This window comes from Nyctibius grandis, chromosome 16 (assembly GCF_013368605.1).
Source record: "Nyctibius grandis isolate bNycGra1 chromosome 16, bNycGra1.pri, whole genome shotgun sequence".
NCBI classification, from domain to species: Eukaryota; Metazoa; Chordata; class Aves; order Nyctibiiformes; family Nyctibiidae; genus Nyctibius; species Nyctibius grandis.
In genome coordinates this window covers 5,559,165-5,573,212 of record NC_090673.1, presented here as the reverse complement: position 1 = coordinate 5,573,212, position 14,048 = coordinate 5,559,165, and the positions used below count along the sequence as shown (strand labels likewise).

The 14,048-nt window shown below is 40.9% G+C and overlaps 1 protein-coding gene across 15 annotated transcripts in view; it reads right to left on the bottom strand.

The window, feature by feature from the left end:
- FNBP1 (formin binding protein 1) overlaps window positions 1-14,048 on the bottom strand; it is a 97,428-nt gene that overhangs the window by 64,697 nt on the left and 18,683 nt on the right. The window lies entirely within an intron of this gene.

Here is a 14,048-nt window from a genome sequence, read left to right as displayed (position 1 = left end):
TTCAATAACGTTCTTCATTCCTTATTTCTGAAATGAAACTGATTCAGAAATCCTGGCAATTCTACTGAATAAAATCTTCTAACATAAAAAACATACTTGGACAAAGGATAAGAAATAGATACTCTTGCCAGTATTTTATTTTATTCTGAAGTACTTATTAACTCTGAAGAGTTAACAGAAGTTCTATGAATTTGAGGTCTACTCCTAATTAATAATTCTGATTTCCCTCTGAAAAAGCATACACTTATACTCCAGCTTTGTCAGTGTCATGAATTTAAAATATCATTTAGAACAGCTAACAATCTTTTTACAGCACAGACTTCCCCTACGGCCTGTTTTGTTCCAAACCAGAATTCATGCTAACAAATGATGCCACAAACAATTACATTAGCTATGTTTACAATAAGTTTTCTTGTCTACCTTCATTTATATACAGATGCTACTTTGTTCTTCAAATATTGTTGCCCTCAAAAACAGTCACACATGTTTGCAATAAAATCTTTTTCAATCAAGAACATTCCACAAGTCAGTTTGGGATTTGCCAATGCCAAGAGAAATTAAGCAACTCTAAATCCAAATTAATTATCCAAGCCAGCTTATTACTGTCTGCAGATTTAACCTAGAATTACCTTATTTTTTAACATATGGTTACTCCAACACCACACAAATTCCATAATCATCCGTTCCACACAGCATTTCAGAAGTTAATGTTTCCATAAGACTTGAAAAATATTTTTAAGCTGTGATACACTCAGTACTTATCCTGACAGAAACACAGCATAAACAAGGGCTTTAATATCAGCCTGACTTATTTGGCATCAGGTTCCGTTATGGTTTTTTACATGGAAAATAAAGAATAAGTTTGTACATCTGCAGCATTTACAACATTTCCCAAAAAACTGTACGCACCAGTAGATTTGGGTCAGGTGCGTAGCTGCCACAGTTAAAGCTTCCGACAGAAGCGATGTTCTTTCTATCTGCCAAAGACTTGCTCTTGCGACTTTCAGTTTGCAGAGCTATCATCAAATGTTATCAAAGCCCTACAAGCCCACTTCCTTAGATGCACAGAGCAGAAAAATAACAGAAAACTACCACAAAGCCTTGTTTATGAATACATTGCTTTTAAGCAAATACCACTTTCTGCTCCGTAGCATGTGCAGCTCTGACAGTAAATTAGATTGGAATCAGGAGAGATTCCTCCAGCTCACGTACACAGAAGCTGCTACTTGCTAACAAAACCGTTTTAACTGTATTTTGAAGGGGAGAAAAATAAAACCATGTTAGAGGAGGAAATTTGCAAAACCCTAGCAAGAAACAAGTTAAAACAGCAGGTAATATGCATGGAATAGGACACACAGGGTTTGTAGATAGGTATATTTGCTCTGGTTTAGCATAAGGTACTATTTTAAACTAATTCAGCCAAACCAGACTAGGCGTCAGTTAAAGAGGGGGCACAGCAAAAGGGCAATAGTATAAAGTTTCAAAAATAGTAAAGAACTTCTAAGCCTTGTGCTCTAGGAACTAAGAAAAAGTGGTTAAGCGTAACTGGGGGAGAAAAAAAAAAAATTCGAAGAACACATAATAAAAGCCTGACTTCCAGCAATATAAATCACCCTTAAACCAACGTAACATCGTTCACTTAAAAAGGGATGTGTGTATTCTGCAGAAAAGGAAGACATGTATGAAGCCAGGACATATTTGCATATACACAAATCCTTATTTCAGACAATTTCAGAGCTGAGAGAATACAGAGAGGACATGGGTAACATCACGGACCACTCCTCCTTTCAGAGGGCTCAGACCAGGAAGGAACATGGTGTGCTGTCTGGAGTACGATCCCAGCAAGACGAGGCACCTTCTGTTCTCCTCCAAATACACAGCCCCTACACCTCTCCATGCTGGCATCAGGCAGCAGTGCAAACATGGCCTTTTTAAGGGTTCTGATAAAGAAGTCTCATAGCTACCCCACACTCTGCTCTTCCAGAATTTACATCATTTATCATAAACACATGCATATAAAATAAATACCCCACAAGGTAGTCCATTACTCACAAGTTTACATGCATTCACACACACTCCCAACTTTGAGAAGGGAAAACTCACTAATCCCTGTAAGCAAATCAAACCACTTTTATCAGATATACTGTACTAGAAGCAAGAAACTAACTTGGCATCCTACTGCAACCCCATCCAAAGAGGAAAGGTCATGGTTTCCTATAGCAAAGCCTGCCTTTCGAGGAGATCTTGCCCTTCAAGAGAATTCAGACTGCTGACTGCACAGAAAGATAGGGCAGGTTCACCCTGGGAAGGCAATATTGGTGGTGGCTCACCCAAACCTCTTCCATCACCATCACCACCACCCTGACTCAATTCTCAGAGCACCAGTTAGATCAGAGTATGAATAAACACCTGAAAACAGCCCCAGGTAGCTGCCTTCGTTTGGTCTGTTATCCTGTAGATGGATCTGCTGGACTGTTTCAGCAGCCTCACTCTGTCAAGTTTGGCGAAAGCAATCTCCATGATGCGTAGCGCAAAGGCGAATATACTGTGGTGCAGCTGCCAGACCGACCAGCTGTGTGAAGATGCTAACTTTCTATTTATAAAGTAGCAGAGACTTGTCCTGTGCCAAGCTGTAACCAGAAGAACCTCAACCAGATAAACTACAAGCACTGACATACGCTATCAAGAAGCAATGCAAGGTGAAATTTAGCCTCCTGCAGACTTTGCTAAAGAGAAGAGTTTCTGTACGGCTCTGGACATGGAACAGTTCTGGCCCAAGTGCCATTTCCCTAAGCAGCCAACGCCCCAGAACAGTGTGTTACACCAGGGTCATCTATTCCATTATCAGTTCTCTTTTCTGTGTTCCTTAAGGATGAAAAAAGTCGGTAAAATTGGCAACACCATCACTTGCCGAGCATGAGAGTCAAAGAAAAGGCAGTGCAGCCAGAGGGACATAACACAGATGGGTCCCTCCTTGTTTCGTGGATTTGCTCAGCAAGCTGAAGGTAGGCACAGGCTCTGTGTTAGAGCTAATGAATTGTAGGGATGACAGAGCACACGGAATGCTTTGATCATAAAGCATAACCTTTAATTCACGGAATCCTCAAGTTCAGGGATACATGCAATTAATGCAAAACCAGAACTTCTAAAAAGGACATTTTTAAAGTAGTTATCAATGTCATGCCTTCAAACAATCAACATTTAAAAGATTATTTTTTTTACATTGATTTCGTATATCCAAAGTTTATTACAAAAATACATTATCACATGGAATCTGAAAAGTTAAAAAAACCTCAACTATTCGGTAACAAATTTGGACTAGTTTTAGTATCCCTAACAATGAGATTTTCACCCTTTCCCATAATAGACTGCTTCTCGTAAAAGATTTCCCAGAAGCAGGCTGATAGAAGACTTCTTCAGAAGACTCCCAAACTCCAGTACTATGTTTCATTTCAGTTTTCACTGAACTCCAGAATAATTTTACAGCTTAAAACAAGCTCTTCATAGTAATTAACCCCAGCAAAAAAGAGCTCATGAAGAAGGGAATGCCATCAGCTTCTCATATTCAAACAGTAAAACTCAGAAGTGGTTTTCAAACACCAAGATCAAGGTATCAGCGTTGCACTGAAAGCCCGCAAGAAGCTGGTGGCTGGGGAAGCATCTACCTTACAAAAAGAGGCAAGAGTGCAGCTTGGGAGGATTTATGTGTCTCTGTTCTGAAGGAACTTTACTTTACCAGGAGCAGTCTAATCAGAGCAGCACATGGTTTCAGCACAAAGCCCACCATCCCTGCTAGTGTCCGGATCCACATTTAGCAGATGACGTGTGACACTACAGCCGTGCAGGTTCAGTCATCAGCTGGAAGTCGTCTCAGGTACATCCATGAGCCACTCTTTCAGCTTTTGATTTCACTTTACATCTTCTCCTCTGTTTGTTTTTGAAGCCTCCTCACCCTTCGAGTTAGGGATAACATTAGAAAACAATAAATTCCACAAGGCTTTAGCAATCTTCAAGAAAAGCAAGAAAACAAGACAAGAAGCATGACACAGTGTTCAGTGAGAACGCTCCCACCAGACCACAGTGAGGGGAGAAACAAAAGGTCACTTTGCACCTGTTTTCTCTGGAAAAGAAACACCAAGACATTTTCTAGAAGCATTCACTACTTTCCTCTAACTCAGAGACTGGTTTACACGCAAGAACACTCTTGAGCAAAAGACTACACTGACGAGCCATGTATCTCAGCAGGCTCCCACCACAGCCTTCATGCTATTGTCTATGTCCTTTGGCCTTCCAACCTGCCACATCTCATGTTCTCCCAGTTTCATGTCCCTAATACTTACTTACTGATATCAACAGCTTATTAAAAAGAACAGACTTTCGACTGACAATCAAGATGTGCACATAATTAAACTACTCATACAGCTGTAACTTATTCCTCTTCATCAGATTCCACCAGCTTCCCAACGACAGCAACGTGTGCCAGTACAAACACTTCATGCCTTCCCCAAGCAATGGAGGAGTGTGAATACACGAGCTGACCCACCTGACTTCACATGGGTGGGAAACCAGAGCCTCTCCTGCAAGCTGCTCGAAACAAACAGTGCCTTCGTATTTGCTCAGAGCTTAACACATTCTTGAGCATGCACACAAAAACTAAAGCTCAAAGGAGCAAAGAGGAACTTTAGTCATTAACTTGAATGGGAACTGGACATCCAAGTACCCAGAATGCTTTGAAAATTTTATCCCTAAGGCAAAGTGTGTTTTGAACTTCATTTCTGTTTCCATTAATTCTCCTGGTATTTTTAACGCTGCCCAAATAACCTCACATTCATGCATTCTTTCTGAAACTCGGCTACATGCTTGTTACACTGACAATGCTTAAAATGGAAATAGTGCTGCCTGTTCGCTTTTCCTCATTTTAACGGCTACTTTAAGCTGTCAAATCCCCTCACTTCTCAACTGTTCTCCTGAAGTCACATTTCCCAGCAATGCAAAGTATTTTGGGAAGAAGAAAGCTATTAAAAAAAAAAAAGCTTTCTTCCCATTTCTAAGCCATATAACATGGAGTACAACCAATTATTGAGCAATAAAGAAAGTGTTATTCTTGCGGTCTTTGAAGATCAGCTCAGTAAGATATTCCTTCCTCTTTCAAGAGTGTTTCCACCTATTGCGAAATAGTTCAACCCAAAGCTCGGTCAGATCCAATGATGGATGGAACTTAATTTGCCACCAAGGGGCTTCAGCATTGCTACCTACTGAAATAAAGGGGGTGTCCCTACTCGTCCCGTGGCTGTCTGCAGCCAGGCAACACTCGCTCAGGTCGCTGTGCTCCCCGTGTCTGGTAAGTGCTCTTCACAAACAGAAAGGCTGATGAGTCCCAACTCCATCACACAGCTAGGCCAGGAGTCCTGGGATTTCTCTTTGGTTTCAAGTGTAAACAAAACACTAGATTCTGGGAGACTTTACCAATTAATTCTGCAATTTTAATCATCGTGTCAAACCTGCTCAGATTATACTTAGGTGGCAGTGTTTACTGTACCAGTAACCAGGCTGAACTGTCACTCTCTGCTATTTCCTCAGGCAGCAGTGCAGGAGTGTGAAATTAAGAAGAATGCTAATCCAGAGACAAGAAGTGAAGAAAGTATGCTGAAAATTCACATGGTAATAACAGGAAAACAAAGCCCTTATATTTAGCATATTCCTCCTATAATTCTAATCTGGCAACATAGGAAAAGACCCATGATTCTTAAACATTAAGAGTATTTGAAAACTTTCTACTGCCTCATTCTCCAGGGAGTTCAATTCAATTTCCTCCTGAGATTACTTGTTTATCCACTGTCCTAAAAACATAAGTAGAATAGGGGAATTAAACACTAATTTTCACCTCTGGTTCATACTTTCTCCTCCCACACCCCTTTTTTTTTTTTTTAAAACACTCACCTATTTCCATAGGCAAAAAGGAATTAAAGTGGAGATCAAGAATACATTACAGTGTTAAAATTCTAAATTACTTTTTTAGATACCATGGTTTAACAACTTCAAATTATAAGAATAATTAACAAGATGATGAGACCTTCATAGGCTCGGTTAAGTCCCATATGGCACTACAGCACCAGCAGAATACAACAGAATCCAGATCACAGATCCTCAGAGACCTACAATAAAGCTATATGCAAATTTAACAGTCTTCAGGCAAATTAATAATGAAAGAAAGCACATAAAGTACAGGCTACCACTGCGAGAGCCTTTGAGAAAACAGAGATGAGCAGAAAATATGAAAGCACTTTGGCATCTGTTGACTCAGCCACTATGGATGAGAGACAACTGCCCACACAAAACTTGTCAGCTATAGTCAGTGAAATCCTCAGTTAATGACAACTCAACAAACATCTGTGTTTATACACATTAAGTATGTTAAGTACGAAATGGAGTACAGGACACTAACCTTTTGCTTCACGCAGCACAGACAAGGAGGACTCATAGCACCGTGGAAGACACACCGATGGGACAGGGAGACCATCTCTTTTTGGTTTACGTTCAAATGACACTCTGGCTTTACGGGTTGTTTTACAAATCTGCCCTTCCATTACCGCTGTTACATCCGGTTCTCGCTCACAGAACTATTTATGATCACATGCATTTTTCATGCAGATCTCCTATTCATCCATGTGTTTAATTTCATTTTACCCTTTAAGTATTAAATAAATTCTTCCTGACCTTTCACCTAAAACAGGTGTATTTCCATTCGATGTGAGTAATAAATACCCAGAAAAAAATCCACTTTCCCATCTCCATTTTCCCTTTATTGCCATCCCTTAAACTAATTTTTCCCTAAAGCCCAAAAGGTTTTTAACTATTCTTTTATCTCTTCTGATTCACCTCAGAACTTGATGTAGTAAGGAGAAAACAGAAATAAAAATAAGATTCTTTGCTGCATCATTAGGTAACTGAGTGCATTTCAAACCGGGGGGGGGAGGGAGAAATCCCAGAAATCACGAGTGGAAACAGACTATGTTCTATGTTGAAACATCTTTTATGTTGCTAGATAAACTCACCTCTAATTGTCCTACTTGTTCCAATAAACACTATGAATTAAGCAGTTTCTGGTCTATATTTCAGCCTGGAAATGCTTACTCTCTTCAGCATTTTGCTGAAGCAGTAAAGCAAAATAAGTTCTAATATTTATGCCAATTTGAATTTGGATTTTAAATAATGTTGCCCCAGTATAACAGCAATGCCCTTCGCACAGCAAAGGGTAGCAAGAGGGAGTAACCTCCTCAATTGCTCCTGAGACCAACCACACTCATCCCCACCCAGAAAACCACCTTCTACAAACTCAAGAGTGACCCCTCCTGCTAATTAAGCTGAAGTGCTGTCTTACAAGGAGGTTTTGGCCAGACCCTGACCCAACCTTGATGGAAACCTGACTGAAGTCAAACAAGAAGCACTTCTTAAAAAAGCCACCTGAGCATGTGGCGCAGAGGCCAGCACGTGGAGAGCAAAACTAGTATTGCAGCCAGGCTGAGGCAAGGCCAGTTCTGGGAGTACCACCAGATTGTCAGGGTTGACAGGGAACAAATTAAACTGCAGCATCTAACAAAAAGACCCACCTACAGTAAAGCTGCATAGGTACATCCCCCACTAACTAAAACACTGAGCTTGTCTTCATACTAGTGTAGCCTACGACCTCGTTGCAGAGGTGATGCACACCACCAGACTCTAGATGCAGCAGAGGTTACAGAGAGCAGGACAAGGAGCTGCAGGGCAAAGCCAACGAGCGAGCTTTGAAAGGAGGGAGGGAGGGCGAGCGACTCCCTTGGCACACAGAGCACCAGGTCTGCACCAAGGCACCTCCGCCTGCCTGACAGGTCACTGGGAGCACAGCCCGAGCCCTCGCGTTGGTGACCCACTTTAACACCTACTATGGAAGCCTTGCAAAACCGGACATGTGCCTCACGGGAGGACGCTTCCCTGTGTGAGTACAACCAGTGTCATCAACTGCCAAGACATTCACACACACACTCTCAATGTCTAGCGCTCTCTGCTAACAGCTTAAACCGTGAACTGAAACTACTCCTTCCTGCAGCAGCCAGAAGGCTCTGAGTCACCACTGCCGCCCAGCCCCGAGTGCAGGAGTGGTGGAGCTCCAGGAGGAGCAGGTGCTCCTGCAAGAAACCTCCTGGTCTTGGCATCAGGGGCTTGCCCTTACCACTACAGCAAACAGCCTTCCTCACCAGAGCTCAAAACGTCCACCTCTGCCATCCTGGTGCCAAACCAAGCCTTCTCCTCGCCCTTAGCCTGTTGTATCCTACAAAGGATGTGGTAAAGCAGAACTTGTGGTCCCTCTATAGCAACAGGGCAAGTAAGAGTGCTAACACAGCAGCCAGGAAGGAAGGTGAGAGAGAGGATGTGCCATTCGAGAGAGGATGTGGTTGCTGGTGCTGCAGCAGCTTTAAAAAGATGCTGCGAGAGGTAAGACAACAGAGAGGAATGATTAATTCTGGGGAGTGGGAAGGCATGAGGATGTGAACAGCTCAACCAGAGCAGGACAGAGCTGATGAGCAATAGGTGGTGAAAAGAAACAGCAACTGAATCAAAGGATACTGGATAGCTAGGTACAACAGGCAGGCAAAAGGCCAGGGAAGCCTGGCTTTCTTGGAACAGCAGAGATTTTGATGTGAAATTATGTAGGTTACATGCCCTGGATGCCACATGTGGAAGAACATAAGTCCATCCAGTATACAGCATTATATAGGTGCTGTTTCATTTTTATTTAATTACCTGAAAAGGCCATGCAGAGGCGTTGGAGACTTGACACAAGTCATCTGCTGTTATCACTTCTAAGAAAGTTGTGTTACACCTCTTGAAAGAAGGAACATGCATCTTAGAGGTGTCAAAATTTCATGCTCTTGAAAATGAACATTATAATTTTCTTCAAATACGGGAAAGGCAAGGCTCAAAAAACATTGTTCGCAATGTCCAAGGATACTTTTCATAGATGGCCATGCTGCAGCAGCAATTCATTTCACTCAAATAAGTTTATACATTGAGGTTTGAGGCACTGCATGACTTCGCCACAATGAAAACCATCTGTCATGAGCAGACCATTCAGAAATGAACACTTCTTTTCAAGCATACAATTCTGCTTATAAAATACATCAAGAAACCTCAGAATGGGACAGAGTTTTGTTTCAAAATACATTATAATGTGCAAATTACAGCCTAGGATATAAGAAAGCTCTTAAAGAGCAAGATAATAAGAGAGAAACCCCAACTAAAGCCAGAAGTAAGGTCAGAAAAACCAACTACTTTTAATGAAGGACTGAGTGCATTGCAACCTTTTTCTGTACACGTTATTTAAACTGAAGGCAAACATGCACATGCTGCTTCTCCTTTTGGCAATATTAGTGCAATTCAACCAACTTCAGCAGACTTATTCCTACTAGGTATGGGGATAAGCAGCAGAATCTAGACCTTAAAATCCAGACTCATTAGCTAAGCAAAATCTAAGCAAAGGCTCATAACTACTAAAATGCACTGAGGCCCAGAGAGAGGTGATGCATCTCTACTATTAGCATTAATGATACCCACGAAACTCATTTAAAAAACAGAGAAACAAAACAAAGCAAAGCCAACCTCTTCCTTCAGCTCAGTCTGGGGGAACAGGAATGGGACAAGGATTTAGTTTTTGCTGACAGTATCCAGAGCTGCAGACTGAAAGCTGCAATGACCCACAGGGATTCACTGTTCTGCGTGTTATAAACAAGAGCTTTGAAAATGAGCAGATTCCAGTGTGTCTTGCTCTGCTGCTGGGATGGGATAAATCACAGAGCTGCAGCAGAGCTCCAGATCTGAGCTGCCTCCCTCAGGAGTTGCAGCATGGTAACAACGCTAAATATATGCTGTTGTTCCAGTAAGATTTTTCAGTTGACAATGTTGCAACTTTTCACTGTTCCCCAGCACCATCCCACTTCCCTGATTTAATACACACCCATTCTTTTACTCCGAAATAATTTGAACAAACGCAATTTTAGAACTAATTCCCAGCAAACCTTTTGGTGCCTGGCTACATCTTTGGATTAACTGTTGACTGATGTTTCATTCTCTTTTGTTCCGTTCTGCGAAGCTCTCCCTTAATAATACCAGCTGTTAAAACAAAGATCAACAAGATCTCTTGCCCACACAGTTTCCCCTTTGGGCAGCTGTGTACTAATTATTAAAAATGAACCATACAGTGTTCCTGCTTATTGCACGGATAACTACAATAGAAAAACAAACAAGCCTGCTGATCCATTTAAAAGAAGACACACACATGGAAGAAAGGCAATTCTGCCCTCTTACCCCAAACCATACTGAATGACAATAGTAGAATCTTACCCACAAGAACAATACTTCAAACTGCAGTAGTCTGTGGGAACATATTTTGGGGAAACTAGCTTTTTGCCCAACATCTTCATAAACCAATGCCATACTGGATTTATCATGTAGAATATCTTAAGCTGTTCTATGCATCCTCAAAATGTGTGACTGTCATTAATATCAAACTTTTCAAATACATTGCTGCCCTAAGCAGACAGCTGGAGTTCAGGAACTCCTGAATTTCAGTCCCATTCAGTTGAATTCTTTGGAGGAGTAATATTTGGGTGAGAATTTTTTTGGTCTGGTTTAATTTTATTTTTTTTATATAATAACTTTAAAAATATATCAGTGACTTCGTTAAACTTTGCAAAATAGAGTCCTTGGTCTCCCTCTATCTAACTGTAGCCCTTTAAAAAGAAAGTAAAGGTCTCACCAGGTATGCCTGGTATTCTCAATAGCAAAACTTCTGCTCTGCTGATCTCCATTAGGTAAATCACCTGTCAGGTGTAGAATGGAGCGTATGGGCGAGTCTTTTCTATATAATGCTAATGCAAGGATGTATTAGATTTATTTATTAAAACAGAAGAGAACAGCCCTTACTCCTCTGACTCATTTTCGCCTCCTTCTCTGGCTGTGAAGCACTCAGAACTGACTACCCAACTCCACTGCAGGCATCGTGTCCTTATGGGATGTTTATGAAGTTACTTGGAAAAGAAAAATGTTGTAAGAGTCACTGTAATTCTACTTAGCTAGAGGCTGCCTCCTAGAACCACTGGAGCAATGTCAATATCTAGGGTCAAAAAATAAGCACCCCTTCAAGCGTGTCCAAAGCCCTTCCCTAAAGTTCAAATCAGAAATGAAAATCTGTAAACTGACTGTTCCCTCCTTTCTTTTCTAAATTAAATGGAACTAACAGGTGGAAAAGACTAAAGCACTCCTTTGCAGACGGGGTTCAAAAAGCATTTAATATCTGAAATACCATGACATTACAAATACAGTCCTAGATTTTTCAAGGGCCACTTCATGCTCAGGACCAAATAAGATTACTGCTGTGCCCTAAGTATTTCTATCTGCCATTGCATTCCATTTTTAACCCAGAAATTAGATTTGGTGCTTCTGCTCTGATCCAAGAAATAGTTACATTTCCAAAACAGGAGACTTCTCAGATAGATATATATGATTCAGCAAATCTAATGCAATAGATGGAATGACACTGTCATTCTGAGTACACAGCCTTTTAAATGTCTGCAAACATAGGTATAAATTTGACTTAAATTTTAAAAACAAAGTTGATCACTTCAAAATCTGTTAACAAACTCTGTTCAAAGTTGATTTCATCATTCAGTGTTACCCACTGTCACACTCCACTCTGCAGAGTGGAGTCAAGTAACACTGTCAAAAAAAAATAGATTCATTCTGGAACTAGGCCAGAAATAGAAAATAAGCAAAGAGCTCAAGAAAAGCTGAGACACTATTCCTGAAATCCATCTATCGGGGTTTGTCACACAGCTTTTTTATTACAATAAGACCCAACTCTTCCCTCAGCTCTGAAAATGGCAACCAAGACATTCAGCTAACATCCTGTCAAACATTTTTCCTATTACCTACTACCTTTCTCATCTCAGCTTTTCAGCTGATAAATGCTTCAGAAAAGGGACTAACCCCTGCTGCACCTGCACACCGCAGTACTTCAGGTCATTTGTCTTGATTTTGACAACATGGTTTCAGACTGATCCCACTTGCATAAAATACCCAAACTTCAAGCTGAATCTTGCCATGCCTCTTCTCTGCAAAACACAAGGTCACCCGTATGGCCACAGAATTTATCTACGATTAACAAACTAATATATGGTCAAAACAAAGCTAATGTGGCAACTGTACCGCTGACACATCTTGCTAGGGATGAGAAATATCCACATGTGCATCAAAGCATATATTGCTACCAAAAAACAAGGATTCTCTGATAACTTCAATTTTTTTTTTTCCTTTGGAGAGAGCACATACTCATATTCTCACATGCTCAGTTCTATTCCATTTCTATAAAGTTCATCCTCAGGTAACAACTTCCATTAACTATAGTGTGACCTCATGTTCAATCAAAGTTTAAATCTGAGGAAAAGTAATCACATTTCCCTTAACCAAATAATCACTGTATAAAGCGTCTCTGACACTCCACTGGGTCTACCCCCTCCTCCCAACAGAAGCCTCTCTCAGTCCTCAGTAATAAGATCGCAGCAAAAATAAATGAATGCAAAGTAGGTGGAATAAAGAAGGGGAAATACTGTGCAAAATGCTGACCCACTAAAAGCACACAAAGCATTTGTTCAGTAGTGACAACGAATAATTTAATCTGAGGCAAATTACCAAACAAACATCAATTAAATGACATGCTAGAATACAAGAGAAAGTTCTCCCACACACATTTCAGGTTTGCAGGATCAATAGGGCAGCACGCAGACAGCCAAGCACAACGCTCTGTGGATTGTGATGGAGCCGCCTGAGTTACTCACTCAAGGATACTTGAGATTCTCCAGAGGACATGAGACAATTACAAACATCTAAAGAGAAAGAGGTAAATTTAACTCCATCTCACTAAACAAACATTCATACAAGAAGAACAGAGAGATTGTGTCACTGAGCTTTGTAAAATGTGAAGAAATCAGTTTCCTACCCTATAAACATGACATTCACGAAACACACAGAACTAGAGTTTTATAACACAATTATCTCTACCACCCATAAATTTTAAGTGCCCAACCACCTGATCAGAGAGCATCTGAAGCAAGTTGGAGCAGCAGCAAAGATCCTCCAGCCCTAACAGCAGCCCCGTTGTGCCAAGTGCTGCCTGTACACCTAACAGCTCTGAAACAGGGACCAAGTTCACAGAAAAATCAGAGACAAACAGGGAACCACAGCGCAGCGAGACGCAGTGGTTTGCTGACTGTCCCACAAAGATGCTGTAGTGAGGCAACACTCTGAGCCCCGACATACAAAGCTCACGTTCAGTGTGTTAACCATAGTGTGCTAACCAAGATTACCTAAAATTACAGTTTCTAGAAAGTAGGGCATCTACTGACTGTATAAACCTTCTAGCCAGGCTCTCTACAAAGCCTCAAGCTTCTCAAAGTAAAAGTCAGAACATTTTCGGGAAACAAATCAACAATTACATTCTCTTGTAACCAATATGACTTGGAAACCTAAGCAGCAGGAATAAATAATGTTTCATGATCCTGAGCAAGAAAAGCAACATCCTTTGATCCTTTAAGGACTGCTCTCCTCAGCAAGGATATTCTGCTCACAAGCTGGATAGGCGAGTCTAGCTGAGCAAAAGGGGTAACTCAGTTTTCTTGCGACAACAATCTCATGTCCTCGGGCTCCAAAAAAAAAACCCCATGTATTTTATAACACATGCTGTAACAATGATGATGGTTCCATGATATAGATTTCAAGCCTTCACAATGCTTGAATAAGCATACATCCTCACAATCCTAATGGGAATTACACCAGTAAACAGTCTTTTTCTATTAATCTAGTTTTTAGACAGAGAGAAAAGCACTACCCAATTTAAACCAGTGCTTACTGGAGCGAAGATTGAAAGCCACATGTATATCACACCAGTCTGACCACTTCCTTCTGTCCATCCCATCTTCCAGTACTTCATATTTGCCTAAATCCAGTATCAGTGAAAC